The following is a 25,377-nucleotide window of genomic DNA, read 5'->3' as shown; positions in this document are numbered from 1 at the left end:
TATATTTCCCTAGGTAAAATATTTAAATGATTAAAATTGCAAGTTCGCAGGTTAGTGTAAGCGTGATATAGGTCATTGCAAATGTGAAATGTTGGTACATTAATAACCAATATAACCTCCAGAACGTTGAATGCAAGTATGCAAACGTGCATGCATTGTGTTGTACAAGTGCTAGATGTCAGTTTGTGGTATGGAGTTCCATGGTTGTTGCTCTTAGTCGGTCAACACAGGGACGGTTAATGGCTGTGGATGAGGCTGGAGTTGTCCGATGATGTCCCTTAGGTGTTCGACTGGGGACAGACCTGCTGATTGAGAAGGCCAAGGCAGCGTGTCGACACTCTGCAGAGCTTGTTGGGCTACAACAGCGGTATGTGGGCGAGCGTTCCTGCCCCTGGGTGCAGAGTCGCACAACAGGTCAAATCACCAGACTGACGCACACATTTGGAGTCAGGGTGCGAGGGATAATCATGAGAGTGCTCCTGCTGTCATACGAAATAGCACCCTAGAACATAACTCCAGGTGTGGGTCCACCGTGTCTCGCACACAGACAGTCTGGCTGCAGGTACTCAACTGGCCTCCTCCTAAACATCTGGCCATCACTGGCACCGAGGTAGGACCAGCTTCCACCAGAAAACACTACAGATCTCCACTCCGCCTTCCAATAAGCTCTCGCTTGACACCACTGAAGTCGCAAATGGCGGTGGTTGGGGTAAGAGCGGAGTACACGCTACAGGGCGTCTGGCTCGGAGTTGTCCTTCAAGTAACCCGTCTGTAACAGTTTGTTGTGTCGAAACTTCCTGGCAGATTAAAACTGTGTGCCCGACCGAGACTCGAACTCGGGACCTTTGCCTTTTGCGGGCAAGTGCTCTACCAACTGAGCTACCGAAGCACGACTCACGCCCGGTCTCACAGCTTTACTTCTGCCAGTATCTCGTCTCCTACCTTCCAAACTTTACAGAAGCTCTCCTGCGAACCTGGTTCGCAGGAGAGCTTCTGTAAAGTTTGGAAGGTAGGAGACGAGATACTGGCAGAAGTAAAGCTGTGAGACCGGGCGTGAGTCGTGCTTCGGTAGCTCAGTTGGTAGAGCACTTGCCCGCGAAAGGCAAAGGTCCCGAGTTCGAGTCTCGGTCGGGCACACAGTTTTAATCTGCCAGGAAGTTTCATATCAGCGCACACTCCGCTGCAGAGTGAAAATCTCATTCTGGAGTTTGTTGTGTCACTGTGGTGCCAACTGCTGCTCAGACATGTGCTGCAGACGCAGTACGATGCGACGTGGCCGTACGTCGAACGATCAGTAGTGCCACATGGCCGTTCGGAGCCCGTTTTTCTTGCGACCGTACATTCTCATGTATAGTGGCTGCATTCCTACCAAATCTCTCTGCAGTATCATAGAAGGAACATCCCGCTTCTCATAGCCCTACTGCACGAGCTCGTTCAAACTCGGTGGGGTGTTGATAATTGTCGCCTCAAGAGGGAACCAAGAAGTGAAAATCTGTCGAAAAGAAGAATTTTTTGTTGTTGTGTTACGTCTCATCTAATCCTGAAACAGAATATGTATGGTTTTTATTAGTTTGGGCCATATTAATGGGAAAGAAGAGCATTTTGTGAACGGCACACACACCCTTCTGTGTGCTGTCAATTTAACTGTGTCTATTCCTGCTGCAGAAGACTTTCCTTGTCTTTACATCATTCAAGCGAGCGTAGGTAAGAGTTGAACGTCAGTTCAGCGATCTGTTTTAGATTTACTCGTCGTAATGATTTGAAAAAGTAATTGATTTTATGGAAGTAATATTATTGTGTTTATAGTTACACTTTATCCGTGCATTTCGTAAATATGGGCAGAATAAGGAAGTTTAATAGTAACAATAAGTTTAAAGGTAACAGAGGACCCCTGTCATTCCGTTTTGGACCAGGGGCACAGAGTCATGGTGTAAATATCAGAGACTTTGTGCAACTGGTGATGAATATAGACATAACCATCCCCTACCACTGACAGTAGCAAATATTTTAAAACCTAGGTTACAAAAACATGCATGCGAAATGCGTCCATGGAAGAGCTCAAAATCACAACACAAGTTTCAAAAAAAAGGCTCTGAGCACTATGGGACTTAACTTCTAAGGTCATCAGTCCCCTAGAACTTAGAACTACTTAAACCTAACTAACCTAAGGACATTACACGCATCCATGCCCGAGGCAGGATTCGAACCTGCGACCGTAGCGGCCACGCGGTTCCAGACTGTAGCGCCTTTAACCGCTTGGCCACACCGGCCGGCACACAAGTTTCAGTAATGGTGTGTGGGAACGCTTGCCTAAAACATTGTCTGTGAGCCTCAGGGCACTAACAATTAGTGTCACGGATGCAGTGCTGTATTCCAATCCCCAGTAAGCCAGCAGGCTGAAAGTTTTTGGTGATGTGGGCGCAGAGCCTGGGGTGAACATGAAGAATGCGCTTGTGTCAGTTGACCAGCTGAGAGTGCGGGAGGCTGAGAAAAGTGTCCTACAAATTTAAAACAAAAGAGGGCCTCCAGACGTAAGCTGGAGGATACAGAAATCCGCAACGATGAGAGATCTGTACATGGCGAGTCTTTTACTTTGAACGAAGATTAAAAAGACTCTAAGAAAAACTTTAAATGCATTTTCCAGAAAGTGTGAAATTTTTAGCTTTAGTTCCAATTTTCTCTGTAACTAATAAATCTTCGTCAATGAAACTTGGTACAGAGATTAATTATGGCATTTTCATTAAAATGTCTAGAGTCATGGAAGTCACATTGAAGGTTTGACAAACAACTAGATTTTTTTTAATTCTATTTTTTGTCACATACCTTTTTTTGGAATTTTTATTGTGAGACCAACGCTACTATCATATGAGCAATATTCCATGTAGAAGACGTGACAGCTTATGCATATTTTAAATTTATTTTGATTTCAAGAAATAGTTTTTGAGAAAAGTGTACCAACGTTAGTGTGATCAACCATAGGAAATTCGCTCACGACCAGGTCCCTTTAAAGGTATTCTTGACTGACGTCAACTCACCACATCCATTCTTACAGGTAACAAAGGATCGCGAACGTTACAGCGCCTATGTTTAAAGCAAACCTTATTTGCGCTACTAGCACCACTCTTACGCGACTGCCGCAAAATTTGAGTAGGCATCATCTTTCAGATGGAGAAAGACGCCTATCAGCTTTCGTTTATGTCACCCAAGTCTTTCTTGATGTTGCGACTTTTTTCATCAGTGTTTATATTGTGAACTGATTATTACTTTTTCCACTTGTATATTGGTTGTACAATCATGCAGACTGCAATAGTAATGTTTTTCTCCTGTTAAATTGTAGGTCCGAAGATGACACCCAGACTTATGACAAAACCGGTCGTTGAGGAAGACAGAATATTTTAATACTCGATCTTGGCTGCAGAAATTCTTATTTGTAATACGAACAACCTGGTCGATAATGTAGGGAGTTACAAGAGGCTTTTCGCGTATGATTCTGTTGTATACAGAGAAGCAACGACGGTACAAAATTGTAGCGAAATGCAGGAAGACCTGCAGAGGATCGACGCTAGGTGCAGGGAGTGGCAAATGTAACGTACTGCGAATACATAGATTGAAAGATGCTTTATTGTATGATTACAAAACAGCAGAACAACCACTGGAAGCATTTACTTCCATAAAGTATCTACGAGCACGTGTGGTTCATCTGTCAAGGAAACCGCATATAGGACGCTGGTGCGACCTATTCTTGAATGCTTCTCGACTGTTTGGGATCCGTACCAAGTCGGATTAAGGGGTGGGTAGGGCGTAAAAATTTAAAAAAATCGATTTTTCAAAAATATGTCCATCTTGTAGCGCACATCTTCCTGAATAGTTATATATATATATATATATATATATATATATATATATATATATATATATATATATGAAAGGTTATAAGGCGCGTTATTTGACCGTAAGTGTACCAAGATGCGGCGCCACACCCCTTTGCACAGCATTATTCTGTCATACGTAAGCGTATTTCTCTCTACAGAATTCGAATGCTTATATTTGCGCCAGAGATTGTCATACACGAAACAAAGGACTATTGATATCGATACTTGTATTGTATTGTAATAAACCAAGGACATAGCAACGACGGAAAGACTTCATCCCGCTGTAGCTCTCAGTGGTTCACAACCGCACAACAGGCCAAAGCAGTGCACCCACCCCACCGCCGTCCCACATGAAATCCAGGGTTATTGTGCGGTTCGACCCCCTCGCCATTTTTGCTATTGGAACAGGAAAGGAAATTACTAGTAGTCGTACAGGGTACACTCCCGCCACGCACCGTTAGGTGGCTTCTGGCTTGTAGCTGTAGATAACATTGATAGACTTCGCAGATTGTTCGCGAACGAATGGACTGATTACAGGGATGCAGCATAATGGGGAAATTGCTAGCAGATGTAAGAAGTCCCCCAGATGATCAACACTTAGTGCAGATGGCTATCGACATAACCCCATGTTATGCCAACGGTGTAGACAGGGAAAGGCCACTAATTATTTTATCATGCCACAACCAAACCGTTACAGGAACTGGTCACAATCATTGGTGCCATGGAATAACAACGCGGAACAATTTAAGATGATATAACCCAATCTAGCTGTGTGGAAGGCTTGTAATACACTAAGATATTCATTTAGGATATTAAGAAAATATTTTGATCCGCGAAATAGGAATCTCTCTGAACTGCCGTTTGACTGATACTTCAATATCATTAGTTAATCCGAGGTAATTTTTAAGCTGAAATAACGTAAGAGAGAGCCAAACAATTCAAAGAAATGATACATTGGATTCTTCTCGAGTTTGAGTTTGTTTATTCTGTGCAAGAACGCCAGATAAATGCCCAAAAATCTTTAATCAACAGTTTACAGAAACCGATGACACATATTTTCAAGAGAAGTAATAAAACGGGAAAGCTGTTTCTAAAACTAAACAGCTTATGGAGGTTATGATTACCTGTACCAACGACACATGCTCGTAAGAGGCGTGGCATGCTCTCTGTAAAGTGGCCCATTGCCGCTTTTGGGGGGTTTTAAGTATAATTTTGTAGGTTACTCCATTATGGAACAAAAAGATACGTAACACACACATCGTTGAAGAAAAAAGTGAAGAGAGATGATTTGCGACGGCTTAAACAAATAAGAAAATGACAAAACAACGATACTGACTGTAGACCTTAGGTCGCTATTGATACATGATTAGCACACGAATTGACGTGTTGATTACAGGACGTGAGCTTTGGAAGCAACCAGACCAGGCCTCATGCGGGCACTGGTATGCGGAAGCGTAGCGTTGTTTACGTGTCCTGCCAAAAGCTTCGGACCTTAGTAGACTAGTGTACGATGGTTAGGGTATTCTGATGCCCTACTGATGAACCTGGTGAAAGAATATTGGGAGTGGACCGTGAGGACTTAGTCAATGACATCAGGCCTTGGAGTACATTGAACTACTCCTGCATCCACACTTTGTTACGCGAAGACTATAATTCGAGCCTTAGAAATCTAAGTGCGTGTATTACTATTTGTTTAGGGCCTATAAACTGCACATTTCTGGGCTCCGAAGATAGGTTAGTGGATTTGTAAGAGGAGCTATACTAAATCAAATGGTATACTGCACCAACCAGGAGTAGTGAATCAGAAGCGCGGCGAAAAAATTGAGTCAAAATACAATTTAAACCAAAACAAATGTTTTTTTTTTCCTACGGGGACAGAACAGGGAGGAAACTCAGGTGTTAGCTTAATTGCAAGCAAGAAAAATAAAGTATAATAAACGTGGATGAAAACTCGGACAGAATAGTAAGACTTGTCTTAAAAATAAATGACAGATATTCTATTGCACTATTCAACTCTATGTACCAATGTAGTCATATTTCGATGAGTAGGTAGAAGAACTCTACGTCGAGTTCCTGGAACTGATCAATGACAGCAGATCCTATTACTTGGTGATAATGGGGAATTTGAATGCGAAAGTGGGACAAAAACTAAGGAAACAGTTCTTCAGTGGGAAAATTTAGATATATTAGAAATTACACAGGTCATATTGTAGTGAAATTAATCGATAAGAACAACATATTTGTCTTTAACACAACCTTCCAGAATATAACAAATAGGAAAGAACTTGCCAATGGCCAAATGACACTAAAAATTATGACAAACGAATTGTACAGAGTGTAACAGCCTTAATCACTCCACAATTTCAAGTAATCATAGAATCGTAACATGCATTCCAGAAACAGAATACAGTTACAAAGCAATAAGTTCATCAGGCAGGAAGCCACACATACAGAGTGAAAGCAGGAAGGTACAACCGATTAACTTAAACAACGATTTCGGCATCTTAGAAAACGAAAATTTACGAACATAGAGGAAGGAGGAAATTATCTAGCAAAGGTGCTTATGCAAATAGCGAAAGTTGTAGCAGCTAAGAAGAATAAAAAAATGAGAATACAAAATCTGAAATTGAACAAGTTAACTATAAAAAAAAGAAGGTGACAGTTCTCTGTGAATGATAATGGGAAGATGTTATATAATAGGAAGATTTTATAATATACTGAATTAAACAAAATTATCCATAAATGTTTACGGGAAGATGTGTCGACACATAAGGCGAGTTTTATTGAAAAAACTATCGAGAATAATAAAAAAACGGGAACTTACGTTGAATAGATATACATTTAATGGGTCAAGATGGCGTAATAACTAACAACAGAGAGTACGCTGCGTCAGCATGTTAGATTTATTTAAACGGATCAATCAGACTCAATTGATAAATCTCGTATCTAGAACGCATATAGCGTGCTCACAGTGCTGAATTCACGATTCACATTAATCTTCAACGCGAATAACCAGTCGCTGGAGAAGGGATGAGCCAATCTGTTAATTTACTTCATTTATATAAATCCCTTCCACTACCAACTTATTCTATAAGTGATTATCAATGAGTGAATGCGCGTGTGAGTGCATTTCATTGTCAGATGTTTCCACGGACAAGCAGAGTTGACCCTAGTAGCGAGTAGGGCTTACCAACTTCACCCGGAGGAAAAGAAAACCGGTGACCGCAAAAAGCAGTGAGCAGTGTCAAAGATAAACATTAGGTCATGCTGTCACTGGTGTGTGGCTGGCAACACGTAATGAGATCTCCTTCCTTCCATCAGTTCGAAAGAGGAACACGTTCTGTCATGCGGTCTTTTTCGCCACTCTTGTGGCGAATTGGAAAGTGGATATGCGCTCTCCTCAGCAGGCTTGCCCATCTGAGGAAGCAGGTATCTGAATATCACAGTTTAAATTGTAGATGTGCTTAATATAATTTTATTTCAGCTTCCTTATGTTAGGGAAACGTTTCGTGGTCCTTTTTTTATTCATTTATTTAATTTCGCGTATTAAGTATAGCTTGATGGTGTGTGCTTTCTCCCTTATGAACTACCACCAAATGTAAACTTTGTCCGAAACATTAGACGGGCATTAGACGATGTGATCTCTCTTTCTGCTAACTTGATTAGGCATTACCTCATGAATCGTATGGCAAAGACTTCGTTATTATTTTGACTGATGAACAATTGTGCCTGATATTGTTACTTTTGTCTGCTAGATGCCCATATGTTCGTGATGTTATAACTTTCAACGAAGTCGCAAATCATTTTGTAGGGCATGAAATTATGTACTCAATGAGCACCAACACACATTTTTCAATTTTTAACCAAATTTTTGTGATCACGCGTCTCTGATATGATACCACTCACCACCTCCCTTGTTCAATTTTTGCTTGCATTAATGGGAGTGGGCTGTAGAATTAAACTTCGCCCGCTTCATCACTGCATGAATGATTGGGGATTAAGTGGGTCTTGTCCCAGGATTTGTAATTTAATGTCTCGGACATGAGGCTGATCCATTCACAGTAGAATTAATGTCTCCTCTGAATCGTATGTGGGACCTTCAGTTTAATAAACATTTCTGAAGTGGAATAGATTGTGTAACTCTGTTTGTACCTGAAATATTTTGTGTTATAGATGTGTTTTGAAGTGTTTGTCATCAGCAATGATAGTAGTTATTTTGAATAAATTGTCATGAGTCATGATCAAAGAATCCTTTCACATTTTCAAATGATTTTCATACCACACATGATTTTCATCTAGTCACATACACCTAACCCTGAAAGATCCATGCAGAGGTGTCTTGAAAGAGACGAAGATTCGTACTGAGAGACATGCAATGAAGAAAATTTTAGTGTAACCTCATGATTGCTTAGATTCAAGTTATATGTTACCCAAAATCATTAATGTTTGACAGGCCTATTGAAGTGCACTGATTGTTAAGAAAAACAAGCTTGATAGGCAGTGAATGTGATATACACAGAAGTGCATGGCACTCACCAGCACATGCACAAATTTTAGAATGTTCGTCAACTGTTCTTCTCTTTCAGAGTTCAGACAACTTTTTTTTGCATTGAATCAACGTTGACAGGCCGTTTCCACCTTGTTAGCATTGAATTTATGTTGTATCTTTTGAGGAAAATCTATTTGTCTGTACACATCCATGTCAACTATTTTTAAAGGATTTATTAGGCTTTCATTCGGTAATTGACAGCTGTATAAAACTTCATTTTAATCAGTGTTCGTGAGGGTTAGTGTACTCGAATAAGTAGAATTGAAGACAATAGTCAGGACGAACGGGTGCCACTACCAGGCCCAGGGCAAAAAGTTTAGTCGTTATGGACAGTGAACAAAATACCGTGTTTGAGGAAAGCGTGCAGTTTCGCTAGTCTGCTAGGACAGGCACAAGCGACCTTAAGTCAACTGGAGGGGAGTAATTAAAGGGAAATGGCATAGCAGGTAGACTGCTCGCTTCCTAGGAGAATGTCATTGTAGCCAGGCTCTGCTGCGCAAGACCCTCAGTGGATCCGGAGTGTGTAAACACATATGGAGAACGAGGGGATACTCTCGGTATGGCGTCACTAGCTCTCATTAGGGTAGAGAAAATAAAGGCTGGTTCATCACACCCACAAGCTCATGTACTCGCGCTGCTATTGCAGAAGTTTGAAGGTTTCGCCAAGACTCAACAGGAAACGAATAAAAGTTTGATATTTTTGATAGAGATTTGACGAGTAAAACGACGGTCAGTTGGAGTTAAACAAAAAGGCTGATGAACTAAGAAGTAGGTTAGATCTATGGCAGCCAAAAGTCTTCTCATGACATTTCAGTCACCTTCTACTCACAGTGTGAAAATATTTTGTTGGCGCACACCTACATAGGGAGGAATGAACATCACAGTAAAATAAATCAGACATCGCAGGGAAAGATTTAAGTGTTCGTTCTTCCCAGGCGCTGCTCGAGAATAGACTGGGAGAGAAAAAGTTTTAAAGTGGTTCGATGAACCATTTCCTAGGCACTTAATTGTGAATTGCAGAGTAATCATGTAGATGGAGACAACTAACTCTGTTCGACATTAAGTGACTGAAATAAGACAGGAGAGCAGTGTAATTGATCAGTGGAAAGATGAAACAGCAAGGAAGATCAGGAAGATCAGCAGGAATTAAATCAGCAACTTGAAAGCTGTTTGACAGCGATTGAATATGACTTAACGGGGCATTAATACAGTATAACACCAGCCAGTCCGCGGTCAAATCAGAGAGATGGTAGCCAGGATTTCTTCAGAGTAAAGTAGTGGAGAAACTACACACATCAAAAAATTTTTTGCATCAACGCGGCTCCCAGAACTCCTGAAGATAAACGTTCACTGTGGGTATTGTATCACAGACACAGTCCCTTTGACTGTTCAGAGATGTCACTAAACCCGCCCAGAGATGAAAACAACCATGCATGAGCAGCGCCTATTAGACGGAGGGGATCCGACAGCCGATCAGTTCCAGACATTCCACCAGAAAGGAGGTACACGGCTCGTGTTGTCTGTAGTTCAACCATGCCTAGACAGTCAATACCGCGGTTCTATCGCGTCCGCATTGTTATTATATGCCAGGAAGGGAACTCAACAAGGGAAGTGTCCAGGTGTCTCGGAGTGAACCAAAGCGATGTTGTTCGGACATGGAGGAGATACAGAGAGACAATATCTGTCGATGACATGCCTCGCTCAGGCTGCCCAAGGGTTATTACTGCAGTGGATGATCGCTACCTACGGATTATGGCTCGGAGGAACCCTGACAGCAACGCCACCATGTTGAATAATGCTTTTCGTGCAGCCACGGGACGTCGTGTTACGACTCAAACTGTGCGCAATAGGCTGCATCATGCGCAACTTCACTCCCAACGTCCATGGCGAGGTACATCTTTGCAACCACGACACCATGCAGCGCGGTACACATGGGCCCAACAACATGCCGAATGGACCGCCCGGGATTGGCATTACGTTCTCTTCATCGATGAGTGTCGCATATGCCTTCAACCAGACAATTGTCGGAGACATGTTTGGAGGCAAGCCGGTCAGGTTGAACGCCTTAGACACACTGTCCAGCGAGTGCAGCAAGGTGGAGGTTCCCTGCTGTTATGGGATGGCATTATGTGGGGCCAACGTACGCCACTAGTGGACGTGGAAGGCGCCATAACGGCTGTACGATACGTGAATGCCATCCTCTGACCTATAGTGCAACAATATCGGCAGCATATTGACGAGGCATTCGTCTACATGGACGACAATTCACGCCCCCATCGTGCACATCTTGTGAATGACTTCCTTCAGGATAACGACATCGCTCGACTAGAGAGGCCAGCATGTTCTCCAGAAATGAACCCTATCGAACAAGCCTATGATAGATTGAAAAGGTCTGTTTATAGCCGACGTGGCTCACTAACCACTCTGAGGGACCTACGTCGAATCGCCGTTAAGGTGTGGGACGATCTGGACCAACAATGCCTTGATAAACTGGTGGATAGTATGCCACGACGGATACAGGCGTGCATCAATGCAAGAGGACGTGCTACTGAGTATTAGAGGTACCGGTGGGTACAGAAATCTGGACCACTTCCTCTGAAGGTCTCGCTGCATGGTGGTACAACATACAATGTGTGGTTTTCATGAGCAATAAAAAGAGCGTAAATGATGTTTATGTTGATCTCTATTCCAATGTTGTGTACGTTACGGAACTCTCGGAACCGAGGTGATGCAAAACTTTTTTTATGTGTGTAGATGCACTCGCCATTCGTGTGAAGCGAATTTCTTCACAGAGTGAAGGCGAATCGGACTACACACAACCTGCATACGATCACTGCTGCATTTTAGGCAGACGCAGCTTGAGATCAACAGCTTAGTCGTGAGATGGTAGCACAGTTGCAGCTAGCTCATTTAGGTGAGGGAAAAATTTGTGTAGATAGTGCTCCTGGAAACAAATATGTTGATGAAAGCAATAAATGGATACGGGCAAACTCAGAAGAATTATACAATCTATAAGATAGTCTGTACAATGGTCACCGAACTCCAAGATTTGTGGCACAAACGGGTCGGAACGAAAGCCTAAGAATGGTAAGTGTAGGCGGCACTTTGTATCCTTATATAATTAATATCTATTCTTGGACGCAACAAATGAACAACGACCGTGGATGTGGTTGGATCAGTTTGGACACATGTTACCACTCTTGTGGGGACCCTTATTGAAAAGGTAGTCATTATAGAGAAGAAGCGGCCACGAGGGAACAGGTTTCAATTAACGGCTGCAGGAAGTTCGATGAATGTAGGAGACATTTCGTCAATGAATCTGGATCAAAGAGCATACAAGATAACTCAGGCTTAAAATTCTTATGGTGAAAAATTATAACAACACTTGTCTCCATAATACCGTTTCGTATTTCAAGGAGGAAGTGCAGTTAATACCTAGATAACGCCTATGATCTCCTAGAACTGGTGCAGATTTGACTTACAAAGTTACCCCATCGATGACAATAAGAAAACGTACAGGAAAAAGTATGCAAGATGTAAAATCATTTGAGAACTTATTGCAATAGCTGGGCTACGATCCAAATTCAGACAGCCAAGATCACGTCAGATAGTCAGGAGGAGGTAGTCCATAAAATGCTGAGAGCCGTGAACGGAAAAATTGACAGTCAAATTACTTTCAAAAATGAAAGAATGGGAGATGGAACAGAAACTGTGGATGTAGTTCGTGAGGTCCGCATCCCTACAATGACGACTGATGGCGGTTTAATGAAAATATATCACCAATGAACAATGTGCCTCTTTGATGGATCATAGAAATACGATCATCCGATCCTCGACATAACGAATGTGATGGGAGAGGAGTTCAAAACCCACGGCTGTGGCTAAAGGAAAAGAGAACAATGTGGAACTCATAGGAACAAGGGAGAAACAGGAATGTTGTACAAATACTATGAAGGTATTATAGACACACTGTTTGAGGAAACTGAGGAAACAAAGGCAATTAAGTGTCTCATAATTCATCTGAATATAGCTATTATCATTATTCAGTGTATCCTTGATCCTGGGTGCCAGGTGTCAGCCATCAGAGAAGATGTGTATAACTGCTGCAGTGCTAACAAATCTTGGCCAGTACTACCGTTGCAGAAGACCAAGGTCCAAGAAGCAGTTCATGGCAGAGGCGTGGAAGTGATATGGCAAATGTGATTAGTCTTTGTACGCTAAATGCATTCTTTTAGCACAATTTTTTAAATTGTCCCAGCGTTAGCCATTGATGAAATTTTTGAATCGTTACTAGGTTGTACTATTTTTGACAGAATGTCAGATGTGCAAGATCCAACGTGGATGAGCAAGCAGTGACGCTAGTTTTCGAGAAATGTGTCGATAAAGATGATTTGGTGAATGAATCACTTAGTACAGTAGTGAATTCGAAGGTGAGTGAGTTGGACAATGCCATAAGTTCACAAAAGAAAAATTGTGAAGTGAAATATTTGAATGAAATTATCAAAGAAAGAGTACATCATATAGTAGCGCAAGCTGAGAGAGAAGAGTTACGTGAGATATTGCAAGCAAACATGAGTGTGTTTTCTAATTCACTGTGAACAATTAAAAACTTCATGTACAAATTTCGAGTAAAGCAAGATAGTAAGTTTTCCGTGCTACTCTATTCATACCATTCACATACAGAGAAAAAGTTAAGGCTGAGAGTCAGTCAGTATTAGAACAAAGTGAGTTAGTACAACAGCCCACTGCTTTGTGCTCCAAACAAGGAGGACTCAATAAGACTAGTCCTAGATTCGAGACAAATACTCCCTATCACTGAAGCTGGAAAGGACCAACCAGTTACACCAATGGTTCAACGAAGTTGAGGTGTTAACTTCAGTCAGTCAAACAGCATATTAGTCGTATAAAGGACTGCACTCCTCCTGTCAGAAATACACAGCTTTTGAACTCAGTTTAAGAAGGTGCCCTGCGATTTAAACACGTCCTCATTAGCATTATTAGAGGAGTAGATACTGCAATGTCCATTTCACTGCATAAGGTCACACTCTTCGTTGACAATGTGCTTATTTCCAAGAAAATAATGGGCAGAACACAACCGAACATTAGATATCTTGCTGTGGACATATCACACATATGGTAGTATCGTGAATCTAAGTGCATCAGAATTTGGTTGGCAGGAAGTAAACTATTTGGACAGTCTTGTCCATGTGCTTTCGTCCAGACCTAGACGAACTGTATTCGATTAGAGAATTTCCTGTACTCTGCACAAAACAAAATGCAAGTATTTCTCTGCCTCATAAATTTTTGTAAAATATTTATTATGATGGAAAATTTAATTACCCTTCCCTTATGTAATCTGACAGGAAAAAGAATAGCTTGGAATAGGAGTGAGGAGAAGCAGAGTTAGAGGAAATCAAAAGAGCACTGATATCAGCTCCGATATTGGTTCACCTTACCTGAAAAAAGAATTCTATCTCTCATCAGACAGTTCCCAAAACGGTTAGGCATGACACTCTTTCAGGTGCATGAACAAGATGGAATGCATGTACCACAAACAATCTCATTTGGAATGCAAGTTCTTAACGGTGCAGAATTACTCAGGTATCAAACATGAAGCATAAATATAGTATGAGGCTTCACCACACTCTTGAACTATATTTTTGTTCGTGCAACTAAGGTGTACTCAGATCACAGAGCCTTGCAATTTCCAATGTCCATAAATTTAACACTAAAATAATAACACACTGGGCACTTTACCCGCAGGAATTTAAATTTGAGATCATTTATGTACCGGGACCATGTAATGTAACGGCTAATACACTTTTCCATGCTCCGATAGGGCTCACTTGAGGATTAGACAAAATACTGAAGGAGAATGAGTATAATGTTATGAATATACCATGAGTAGCTTTCGGGAGTTACATAGCTTCAGCCTTTCAACCCTTGCAAGGAAACAGTATAAAGACAGTGCCTTGAGATTAATAAAATCAAAACTAGAAGACCAGGGAGAAACAGTGCTGTGCACGTTTGATATGATGAAAATGTACCTTTGAAAATACAAGCTGCGAAGTGTCTATCCGAAACGACGAACACCGGACTTAATAGCCATTTTGGGCCATGGAAATGTTTCACGTAACTACAGGAGCCAGACCATTTTAATGATATGGAGAGGCACATTAGGAGAATACCCACTGCTTGTAAAGTGAGCTAGAAGGTGAAACCAACCTCTACCTCAGACAAGGCATCCTTGTTTCCTATTATTCGAAGCACTGCTGCTCACCATGTGGGGATTTCAACGTGTATTTGTTACCGTAGAACTCATTTCTAAATTTGTTACTGTTAACCGTTTGCAAAGCGTGACAGCAAAAATCGTTGTGATGTAATTCACAGATCACTTCCTGAAGGAAGCAGAACACGTTGAGAAAGTTATCTCTGGCAACGGACTGCAGTTTTGGGTCTTAGTAAACCATCCTTAAGCGGCGAGGAATAAAATCAGTCTTCAGTTCATGCTACCATCCAGATTTGAACATGATTGAAAGCACTGTGGTGGAATTAGGAAAATTGAGTGTATTTCAAAGGGCAGCACCGTAATTGTGTAATCATTTTAAGTGATCTTCCAGCAGTAATGGATGAGTTGCCCCACGGATCAACTGGAAAGACTCTCAAAACACTCTTGAAAAACACAGCACCACCACTCTGCATACGAGAATTTGTGAAATTTCTACCTACCGGAAGACATAGGCACATGGAGATCGTTCAACTCATAATTAACCACATCAAAACAGAAGCATATGGAGGAAGACACAGACACGAGGGATAAATGCGTCAGTTGGGACTGAAAGCAAGAGATAAAGTGTTAGTGGGTTTCCAGAAGCTATCGAAGCAACTCAGATTTCTGTGCAACAAATTGTTTGATAATTATGCTGTTCCTTTTCGTGTGAGGAGAGTTACACATAAAGATGCAGATGAGATCGAGATATGGCGCATGAAGAAGTCATGTGGATTACATCATACATGCAATTTTAAAATCTTTAAAGAATAAATCAATGTATGTAAATCTTGTGAGTATAGTTTCTTTCATATTGCAATATGTGTCGTTTGAAGTAGCAGTTAGTATGTATTACTTCCCTTTCACGATGTTTTTTGTTAGAAAGTATGTTAATCGAGACAAAAATTGTCCTTGCTGCTAATCATTGTGATTTTATATGGCTAGCTTGTAGTTGTATTTGTATTGTATGGATGAATGCTTCGTAGTCACCGAAAGCAATTCCTGATTGGATTTCTTGCTGTGTAGCCGTAACTGAAGAACAAAGTTACGATATGTGGCTTCGTAGGAAGCATAACAGACTTTCATAAATGACTTCTGTGTTAATTTGAGGTAGCAGGTGTTGAGAATACACGCCAAGGAACGCTGTGAGTATGAGAGCACCAGTGTAGTTTTTTGTTGGCGGTGCCAGAAAGGCACTAAATACGTCAAGGGAGTACTGACAATAGAGAGGTATTTATATGAAATAATAGTGGTGTGATCTGCTCGAGTAGTTTGTGTGAACTGAGAAACGGTGCCATAAAAACGAAAGATCTTGTAGAACTGTGTGTTTTAGAGAAGTTGAGTATATTGCTGCTCTTACAGAGGTAAGTTTTTGATGAGAAAATCACATGATATGGAATCAGGCCACAGAAAAAGTAATCGATGACAAGAACACGGAAAAAGTCGCTGGCCGGTGACGGAACTGTAAGGGGTGTAGACGTTGACATTATACCATCAGACATTTACTATGTGCTAACCTAAATAATTCATTGTACGTTTCTTTGCATTGAGAACTGAATAAAGGAGAAGAGATAGTTCATAGTTCAGAACCATTCAGGTGATCGGAGATTGATTTTATGGTGTAGTTAAGTACGATTCTCTCGATAGGTCAGACGCTGTGGTGGACCAGGAGTGCAGAAAACATGTTTTGGAAATGGTTGTGATGATGATGTTTGGTTTGTGGGGCGCTCAACTGCGTGGTTATCAGCGCCCGTACAATTACCCAATCTTTGCTCAGTCCAATTTCGCCACTTTCCTGGATGATGATGAAATGATGAGGACAACACAAACACCCAGTCATCTCGAGGCAGGTGAAAATCCCTGACCCCGCCGGGAATCGAACCCGGGACCCCGTGCTCGGGAAGCGAGAACGCTACCACGAGACCACGAGCGGCGGACGCTTTGGAAATGGTTAGCGGAATGTCCTATGTGCCAGATTCTATGATGAGAACCCTTTTAGAGAGTGGAGACTTTAAAAGGCAATGCGAGCTTGGGTAATTCACAGGACTGGTTGTGGTTTGTGTTACCAAGGCCCAAGGGAATTCTTCAGAATTTGCGTGGAAAGCCTCGAAACTTAAGGGGGGGAAAAGCCATGAGTTGCACACAAAGTGCATGCCGCCTGGCTTGTGTACCACGTGATCTCATCTCCGATACATAGTTTATCGAAAAATATCACTCCTGAGATAGATGTGAGCTCTGCAGCTAATTCTCTTGGAAACATCGATGAATTTCGTCTTGTACTTCAGACCAGATACAGGTCACGTTGTGCAGACGACGATGACTAGATTGTTTGGGCACACGCTGTAGGGGTCTTCAGTGACTGTCTTATTGAGGAATATTCTTGGTCGACCCTGAGTTGTCTTACAACAAATATTTGCTGTGTCCCAGAACGCTGGCGGAGCCTTGAAATGATACTTCTCGGAACAGTCAGAGCAGACTGAACTGCGATGAGAGACCAAACGCTCTATTTATTATGTTATGTCGCAAAATTTTCGAAGATATTACATTCCGCTCGCTACAAAAGTGCCAACACAACCGAAACTCATAGGTCTAATGCAATGCTCTTCATTCGGAATCGTGCACTTATTAGATGCAGGGAGTACTCTTTTCCTTCACACACAACTCCTATTTGTGAGTGACTCTTGACTTTAATTTACAGTGATTGCTCATAATTTCTTTTCATATTTTCCATTGTTCCCGGACATGCTTAACATTGGGACAGTACTGTACACTGCGACGAAAACAGAAAGAGAAAGGAAATAATGAATGGCTTGGTAAGATTATACGTAACCTATCAATATTCATCAATACAGTCATGAGTTATAACCACATTGTGTGGTGCATTAGCAATTCGTGGCACAATTCCTGTCTCACTTGGAATGTGGCGCCACGGTGGGTCTTGTGTGCCTTCCAGGGGCATGGATCATGGACGTAGTGCCATGCTAAGGCAAGACGTGGCCGAGTGAAACAACGGAAGGCAGTCTTCTGACTGGAACTGAAGGGACATCATCATCTTAGAGCCAATGCCTGGGGGCCAAGGACAGCAGCGGACAAGTTGTCGGCGTGGCGCCGGGGCCACGCATGGTGTACCTGCAAAGCTTGCTTGTGTATTGGGGTGGCGGGCCCAGGTAGTCGCCGGTGTCAGCGCGGCTCTGTGTAAACAGAGGATGAGGTAGCCACCGTCTCATGGGTTTGCCAGCCACAGTGGAACGGAAGGCGGTTCGGAACGGCCAGCGAAGGATGAGCCATGTGTACTTCCATCTTTCCACGGCTCGTTTCCTGAGCGTCGTGTGGAGCCAATATTTTTGGTAATCGACAGTGTTTGGGTGCGATCGGGCTCTAGCATCTCGTTGCTGTCTTTTATTGCTTCGCTTCTATTTCGTTTTTCCGTGGTTGTTCAGGGTTGGTCTTTTATGAAGCTCTTTCGTTTGAACTCCCGCCCGTAGTGTACCCGCTATCGATTGCGAGTTCTGGCTTTGGTGTACTTAGAAACCGTAGGTTGGTAGCACGACCGACTCACGTGTTTACTGCAGCATTCTCTTTGGCCTGTACTATTTATAGGCGAGCGCGTCACGCTGGAGGAGGTAGTCGCTCAAAAATGGTTCAAATGGCTCTGAGCACTATGGGACTTAACATCTGTAGTCATCAGTCCCCTAGAACTTAGAACTACTTAAACCTAACTAACCTAAGGACATCACACACATACATGCCCGAGGCAGGATTCGAACCTGCGACCGTAGCAGTCGCGCGGAAGGTTGTTGCGCAGTGTCCTTCGTGTCTGCTCTGGTAACGTCGACATCCTGTCTTCTCGTACGGGTGTTATCGAACCCGCACTTCTACACGTGGAGGAACGCCGGCCTGGTTGAGGCCCCTCTGTCCGCTCTTCACTGGTTATCCGCGGGAGGCGGATGGCAGTCTAATCATCGCCTGCGTCGACGAAGGCAAACAAACAGTAACCATCATGGGGCGGTGGAGCCGCGGTTCGGCGAGTGTTTGAGTCCGGGAGCAGTTCGGCTGGGTCGGTGTCTGCCGGGACGACTGGGGACGGCTCAGAATTGTGCACAGCAGTCCCGGACAAACGACGAAGTGCGCCGAGAGAAAGGAGAAAAGAAGTTGAGTGTGAATGTTTCAAGTTGATCGTCCTTTGGGATTGAGTTCATCCGGTCGTCTTTCCCGCCTTGTGGCCACCGCCGTGGCAATCCTCTTTTCTGTTCACTGGTGCAATTCTGACAGTGCAGATTCCTCCACGCTTCGTTGCTAACCGGTGTAGTGGTGTATTTTGGTAGTTATTTGTGTACGTTTGCACTTCTATGTTTTGATAGTTCATCCTCCCACCCTGTGGTTGCAGAATTTCGGGTGGGGAGTTAGTTCCTTGTCTCCCAATATCTAGTGTTCTACTATTAAGGTTAATTCTAGTTCAGTCTAGTGTTCTGTTAATCCCTGGGAGTGTGTCCGCTATACTATTTGCGCTGTATTTATTCTAAGTGAGTTGCACTGACAGTAGTTGGGGGTTCGAGTCCTGTCACGGAGCTGATAAGGGGTCACATTGGTTTCGGCTTGTCAGTTGGAGGGTGTTGCCTTAGAGGTTTGTTAACATTGGCATGTCAGCGTTGTCTAGCGCTACCGGGACCTAACGAAGAACATTGTGCTGATTGGGGAATGTTGTTACACGTTCTTGTTTTCATTTCGATATCTATATTTGTGAAGGCAACCGCATGAAGTAAGATCTGTTCTGAAGCTATGCTGGATCTTGCGCTCTTGGTATTTTCGGTTTTGTTTTGATCCCGACTATTTGGGTGTCAGGAATATGGAACTGTGTTATTAATGTTTGGCTTAAACAGCGGACACGCGGCTAGTTTAGTACGTGTGTAGTGGCATGGCGTCCTCGTGAAGGCGTGCCTGCTAGATTGCTATTGCGTCTCCTCAAAGTGTAATTTCCACCTTACTAAAACCCCTTTGTTAAAAGGGAAAAAAAACTTTAGAAATACCTTCTTTTTGCATTATCTTACCTATCGCGTAAGTAAATATCGGCTCAGTGATTAAGCTAATGGGAGCACCTATCCTAAAAGCAACTAGCGCAATTCTGTTATGGTGGCCCTCGTGCCTATTTTGGTCCGAAAGATTGTATAAAATGGCTTACATGCTCCGTATCGAACTTCTGATGTTGTTTCTTGAGTGATTGTGGATTATTAAAATTCATTATAGTGCAAACGTTTGTATTTTACCAACCGTGTTTATAAGTTATTAATGTGATTGGTTGGAATGTAATACGAAAGTTTTCGGACCATAGGTTGTCCAGATAGATATTTGAAGCCATGCTGTGTTGTGAATTCATGTATTTATGTTTTTATATTGCAATGAGAATTTAAATGTGGTAAACCCATACTTCGTGATTAAGAATTAAAGATTTAAGAGTGCGTTCACTTAGCGCTTACTTGTGTTGTATTATTATTATTATTTTTAAAAAATTATATTAGGCGTTTTTATTTCTTAAATTAAAGCCTTTCCAATTCGAAAGTGGTGGCCCTCCCATTTTGGGCAATTGTAAGCATTGAAGCAGGATTTACGTAGTTGGTGTTATGTATTGTATGTTATGAATAAATTATTTATGTGTTAAATCGCGTCTGATATTTCAATTCCTTGGTCCCGTCCACACCTTGGTCGTAGTGTTTTAATATTAAATGATCAGACCACCGTTCCAAAGGAGAACACTACCAGCAATTTGGATTACAGGAACCGCTGCCTGGAGAGGCGAACCCGGAAATGTGGATCAGAGCAGCGAGACAGTTTGATGGATGGAGGGTCGAGGCTGTTGGTGGCTTGCTGTCAACACAGGGCATCATTCCGGCAAGAGCAGCAGATGGGGCCTAGGTTCTTGAATCCAAGCAACACACTGCAGCCGGGAGTGAAAGTTGGTTGCTATGGCGTCACGCCTGACTTACTAAAGTTGCCTATTACTTACGTTTGTGAAACACAAAGAGGTCGTTGTCGGGCAGTGGAAAAGTTACTTACTTACTGCGTTGGCCACGCAAACCGCAGTCGATATTTGGCCTCACCAATCAGCCTCCTCCAGCGTCCTCGGTCCATGTATTCTTCTTCAGACAGCCCCAGAGCCGTGGTCTTCCCCGTGGTCTGGTCTTTTGCCTCTAATATCTTCCTCCACTACCTGCCTGATGATCTGGTCTTCTCGACGCATTACATGTCCATACCACTTCAGTCTTCTTTCTTTGATCACTGCCGTGATGTCCATCGGCTTGTATAGCTTCTGCAATTCACAGTTCTTTCTTTTCCTTCATTCATCTCCATCCTTCACTGGCCCAAAAATCTGTCAGTGTAGCATTCTCAAATGTCATGAGTTTTCTTTTCTTCTTTTGGGTGATGGTCCAGGTCTCTGCTCCATATAAGACTACATGTTGTATTATTCTATTGTAGATCCTGGTCTTTGAGGATCGCGATAGAAGCCGGGACTTTAACAGCTTTCCCAGAGCAAACCTTGACCCGTTTCCTGCTTGTATTCGTGCGGTAATTTCCTGGTTTATCTCGTTCCTTTTATTGAGTATATCCAAGATATTTAAAGTATTTTATCTTTTCAAAGACTTTTTCCTCCATCTTCAGGGGTCTGTCAGCATTTTCTCTGCTAACTACGAGGTATTTTGTCTTATCCATATTCAACTTCAGATCTGCTCTCATTTCCTCTTCCATTAATGTTCTTGTCATCTGAACCAGGTATTGCTCTTTATCTGCTATTAAAACTACGTTATCTGCATAGGCCACGGTGTTCCCAGTTCCCAGCTGTATTCCTGCCTCTAGGCTTGCTACCTCTCTCAGGGCTCTCTCCAGTACCAGGTTACAGAAGAGGCAGTCTCCATGTCGCACTACAATCCTCACCTTGAACTTCTTTGGTATGTTTCCACTTACTTTCACCATGCATGTTGTCTCAGGGCAGGGCTCATAACACATCTACTTTCCAAAGTCAAGCAGTGGCGGCAACAAATAAAAATATCACCCTTGCAAACTTTGAATTCACTGGCTGCATGGCAAACTGGCAGATATGTGACAGAATTACAACAGGTGGTTATAATTTCATCTATTCCGCAATTACATACGCAGATAATGACTTCGACGCTAACACCCAGCCCCAGCGAGTATAAAGTCTATTTAAAGCGAACTGGGAACTTTTACAGGCAGAATTCAAGTAGCAACCAATACAAGGAAACGGAACTCCAACCACTGTAAGGAAGCGGAATTCATGTTGACACCAAAGACAATGATTTGGTCCGGACATCGCAGACGGCGCAAGGCAAAGCTATCGCAACATTTGTCCGCAGCTCGTGGTCGTGCGGTAGCGTTCTCGCTTCCCGCGCCCGGGTTCGATTCCCGGCGGGGTCAGGGATTTTCTCTGCCTCGTGATGACTGGGTGTTGTGTGATGTCCTTAGGTTAGTTAGGTTTAAGTAGTTCTAAGTTCTATGGGACTGATGACCATAGATGTTAAGTCCCATAGTGCTCAGAGCCATTTTTTCTATCGCAACATTTGACAGAAAGTCAAAAGGATTTAAAATTCTTCGAATCCCTCCTTACAGTCTCAAAGACACACATCAAGACATGCGGTAAGATACTACATGAGATTCTTAGGGGAAACAGAGCGACAATGAAGGGCGAATACTGTCGAATACTCAAGCAGCAATATAACGAACTATTACATCAAACAAGAGCAGAAAAATGAGAGGCAAGGAGGGAACGGGGTTTCCCACACAAACTTGCAGCAAACAAGGTTCCATCGCTCACTGTGAGACCATCCGATAACACGATGACGACAGACTGGAAGACATCAATGCAGTTCCTAGCGAGAACTCCGCTACCGAACGATATAACGATGGAAGACACAAAGAACCAGTAGTACGAGGGTTGCCCAGAAAATAAAATGCATCGCATTTTTTTCTCAACCGAAGACAATGCTACGAATGCGAAACGTTACTATTTGATGTCTCCTGAGTGAGCGCGCCAAGTTTCCGTCATTTCCGACAGATAGCGTAGCTGCAGGACAGTTTCAAAATGGCGTCTGTAAGTGACGTACGTTACAAGCAACATGCGGTCATTGAATTTCTCACTGCAGAGAAAGAAACTGCGGGGAACATTCACAAACGCTTGTTCAAAGCTTATGGAGCATCTGCTGTCGGCAGAAGTACAGTTAGTCGCGGAGCATGGATGGTGAGGTCATCGAAAGGCGGTTCAGTGGAGCTCCACGATTTGCAGCGGTCGGGGAGACCATCCACGGCTGTCATACCAGACATGTTGCAGCGAGCTGATGATGACATTCGCGAAGACAGACTCTTTCGCGGAAGACATTTTGAGTGCGATGAGGAGGTGATTCCCGCAGTGAAGCACTGGCTCCGCCACCAGGACAAGGATTGATACCGACAGGGCATACACGCCCTTGTTTCGCACTGGTGGAAGCCCATATAACAGGATGGAGATTACGTGGAAAAATAGGGTGTGTAGATAAAACACCATTCTTCCGTGTGTGTAATTCTCGTTATGTAATATGTTCAATAAGGTATTGTTGAAGAAAACGTGGAAAACGCGAGGCTGATAATAGTGAAGTGAAAGAAAAAGAAAGCGGCTAGGCCAGATAGAATTTTGCCAGAAGTCTTGCATCAGTTAATATGCCAAATTGTTCCATGTCTGACAGTGTTACTAAACGAATTTCTTTTGCAGAGACGAGTGCTCAGAATCTGGAAAATTTTCGAATAAGATTATATTTTTAAAAATAGGAAACACAAATATACAAGAGACCCAAAATCTAATAGGCCGATTTATTTGGTAAACACTCCAACCGATGCACAGGTAAAGCTTCTGTGCTGCCAACTGCAGTATGGTTTACGGCCGGGGTAATCCACTGATATGTGGTAAAACATGCAGTGCAATTTGTGAACATCTCAAACGACAAGTACGCTATAGGCATAATGAATGGAATAGCTCAGGCATTCGATAATTTATGGTGGCCTGCCTTGTTCAAAAGACTGAAGCAGATGCACTGTCTCAGGTGTGTGTATAACAGCCTACAAGGTTATATCACTGACAGGCAGATGAAACTGAAATGCTCCGGAAGGGAAACTGTGAAAAGCATCACCAAAGACTACCCACACGGCTCTGTTCGTGCGCCAACATTCTGAGATGTTGGCATGCAGCCACTACCGAACCAGCTCCACAACATGACAAGCACTAGAGGCTGCTTCGCCTACGCAAACGATCTACTAATTATAGAATCTGTCAAAATAAGGTCTTTATTAGAGGAACGTAGCGGGAAAGTTCTTGAAACACAAAGAAATTATTGTATAGAAAATAAATTTATTACAGGAGCGAACAAACAGCTTATATGTTACTAAAAGGAAAATTATCAAGATCGACAACCTCCAGAATCAGAATAAATAATCAATATGTGAAAAGAAACTTTGTAGATAGGTATCTCAGTACAGTATCGATGGAAATTAAAGCTTTCATGCACACATGGAAATCATTTCCCAGAGAGGCATTCCTGACAGCTGCCCCCCAATCTCTACACCTTGGGTGACCAGCAGCACAGCCTTTATGAATCCTGAGTTGCGCCATAGAACCAGACAAAATGAGGAAATATGGGTTTGTTTCTGATACCAAGAACAGTGGAGCAGTGTAATGTATGTAGTATTATATAGAATAGACTACAATTATTAACTGCAAAATATGTCATGTGGCAAATTAGTTGTTAGCTAGTCAGTTAGTTACATGTTCCATACATCATTTGAACTATTATTTTGTCTAAATGATGAGGAACAAGTCAATTTACAGGATATGTAGGAGAATATGTGATTAGTGTTAACATTAATGAACACACCATTTTTAGTCCTACTTATGCAGCTACACTTACACCATTTTTCTTGCAGGCTATCAGTATATAAAAAGATTCATCCACAGAACACAAGGAGTTGTCCAGGAGAAATGATTTTAGGATAAATTTAAAACTTGCTTTATTACCTGTCAGACTTTTATGTTACTGAGAAAGTGATCAAAATTTTTGTTGCTGCAAAATGAAGTCCTTTCTGAGGCACTGACAGCTTTAGTAATGGATAATAAAGGTCATTTTTTCCTCTAGTATTGTGGGTATGGATTATGATGGATTATTTAGGACGAATTTCTTTGATGAATGTATTGTGATCACACATTTGAAATGTATAACTCCTCCAAGAGGTACCTTCATGACACCAGCAGGTAAACACCACATATTATTCTTACTGCTCCCTTTCGTGCAATCAATACTTTTTTTCTAAGCGATGAGTTACCCCAGAAAATTGTTTCATAAGACATTACTGATTGGCAATATGGAAAATATGTCAGGAGATTGATACATTTGTTTCTGAGACTAGCAGTTATATGATGAGAAAATGGAGGTGAACTTAATTGCTTCAGGAGCACAGTAATAGGCTTCTTACAGTTCAAAATCAATACAAACACCCAGAGATTTGGAGCTGTCTGGCCTGTTTACTGACTCCTGTTCATTTGTTACATCAGTTGTTGGTTTGACTGTGTTTTGGTACAGGAATGAATGAATGTTTTATCAAAGTTTAGGAAGAGCCCATTTTCAGATAACTGTTTACTGAATCTTTGAAAAAGT

General features: G+C 42.3%; 1 protein-coding gene and 1 non-coding gene across 3 annotated transcripts in view; both read right to left on the bottom strand.

Annotated features, from left to right (window-relative positions):
- LOC126176736 (uncharacterized) overlaps positions 1 to 25,377 on the bottom strand; it is a 598,867-nt gene that overhangs the window by 537,001 nt on the left and 36,489 nt on the right. The gene's annotated exons all lie outside the window — the stretch shown is intronic.
- On the bottom strand, positions 816 to 890 carry Trnal-caa (transfer RNA leucine (anticodon CAA)). The gene has a single exon. It is a non-coding gene; the product is annotated as a tRNA-Leu (tRNA).

This window comes from Schistocerca cancellata, chromosome 3 (genome assembly GCF_023864275.1).
Source record: "Schistocerca cancellata isolate TAMUIC-IGC-003103 chromosome 3, iqSchCanc2.1, whole genome shotgun sequence".
In the NCBI taxonomy this organism is placed as follows: domain Eukaryota; kingdom Metazoa; phylum Arthropoda; class Insecta; order Orthoptera; family Acrididae; genus Schistocerca; species Schistocerca cancellata.
The sequence above is the reverse complement of the archived record's forward strand: the minus strand, read 5'-3'. Positions and strand labels throughout refer to the sequence as shown.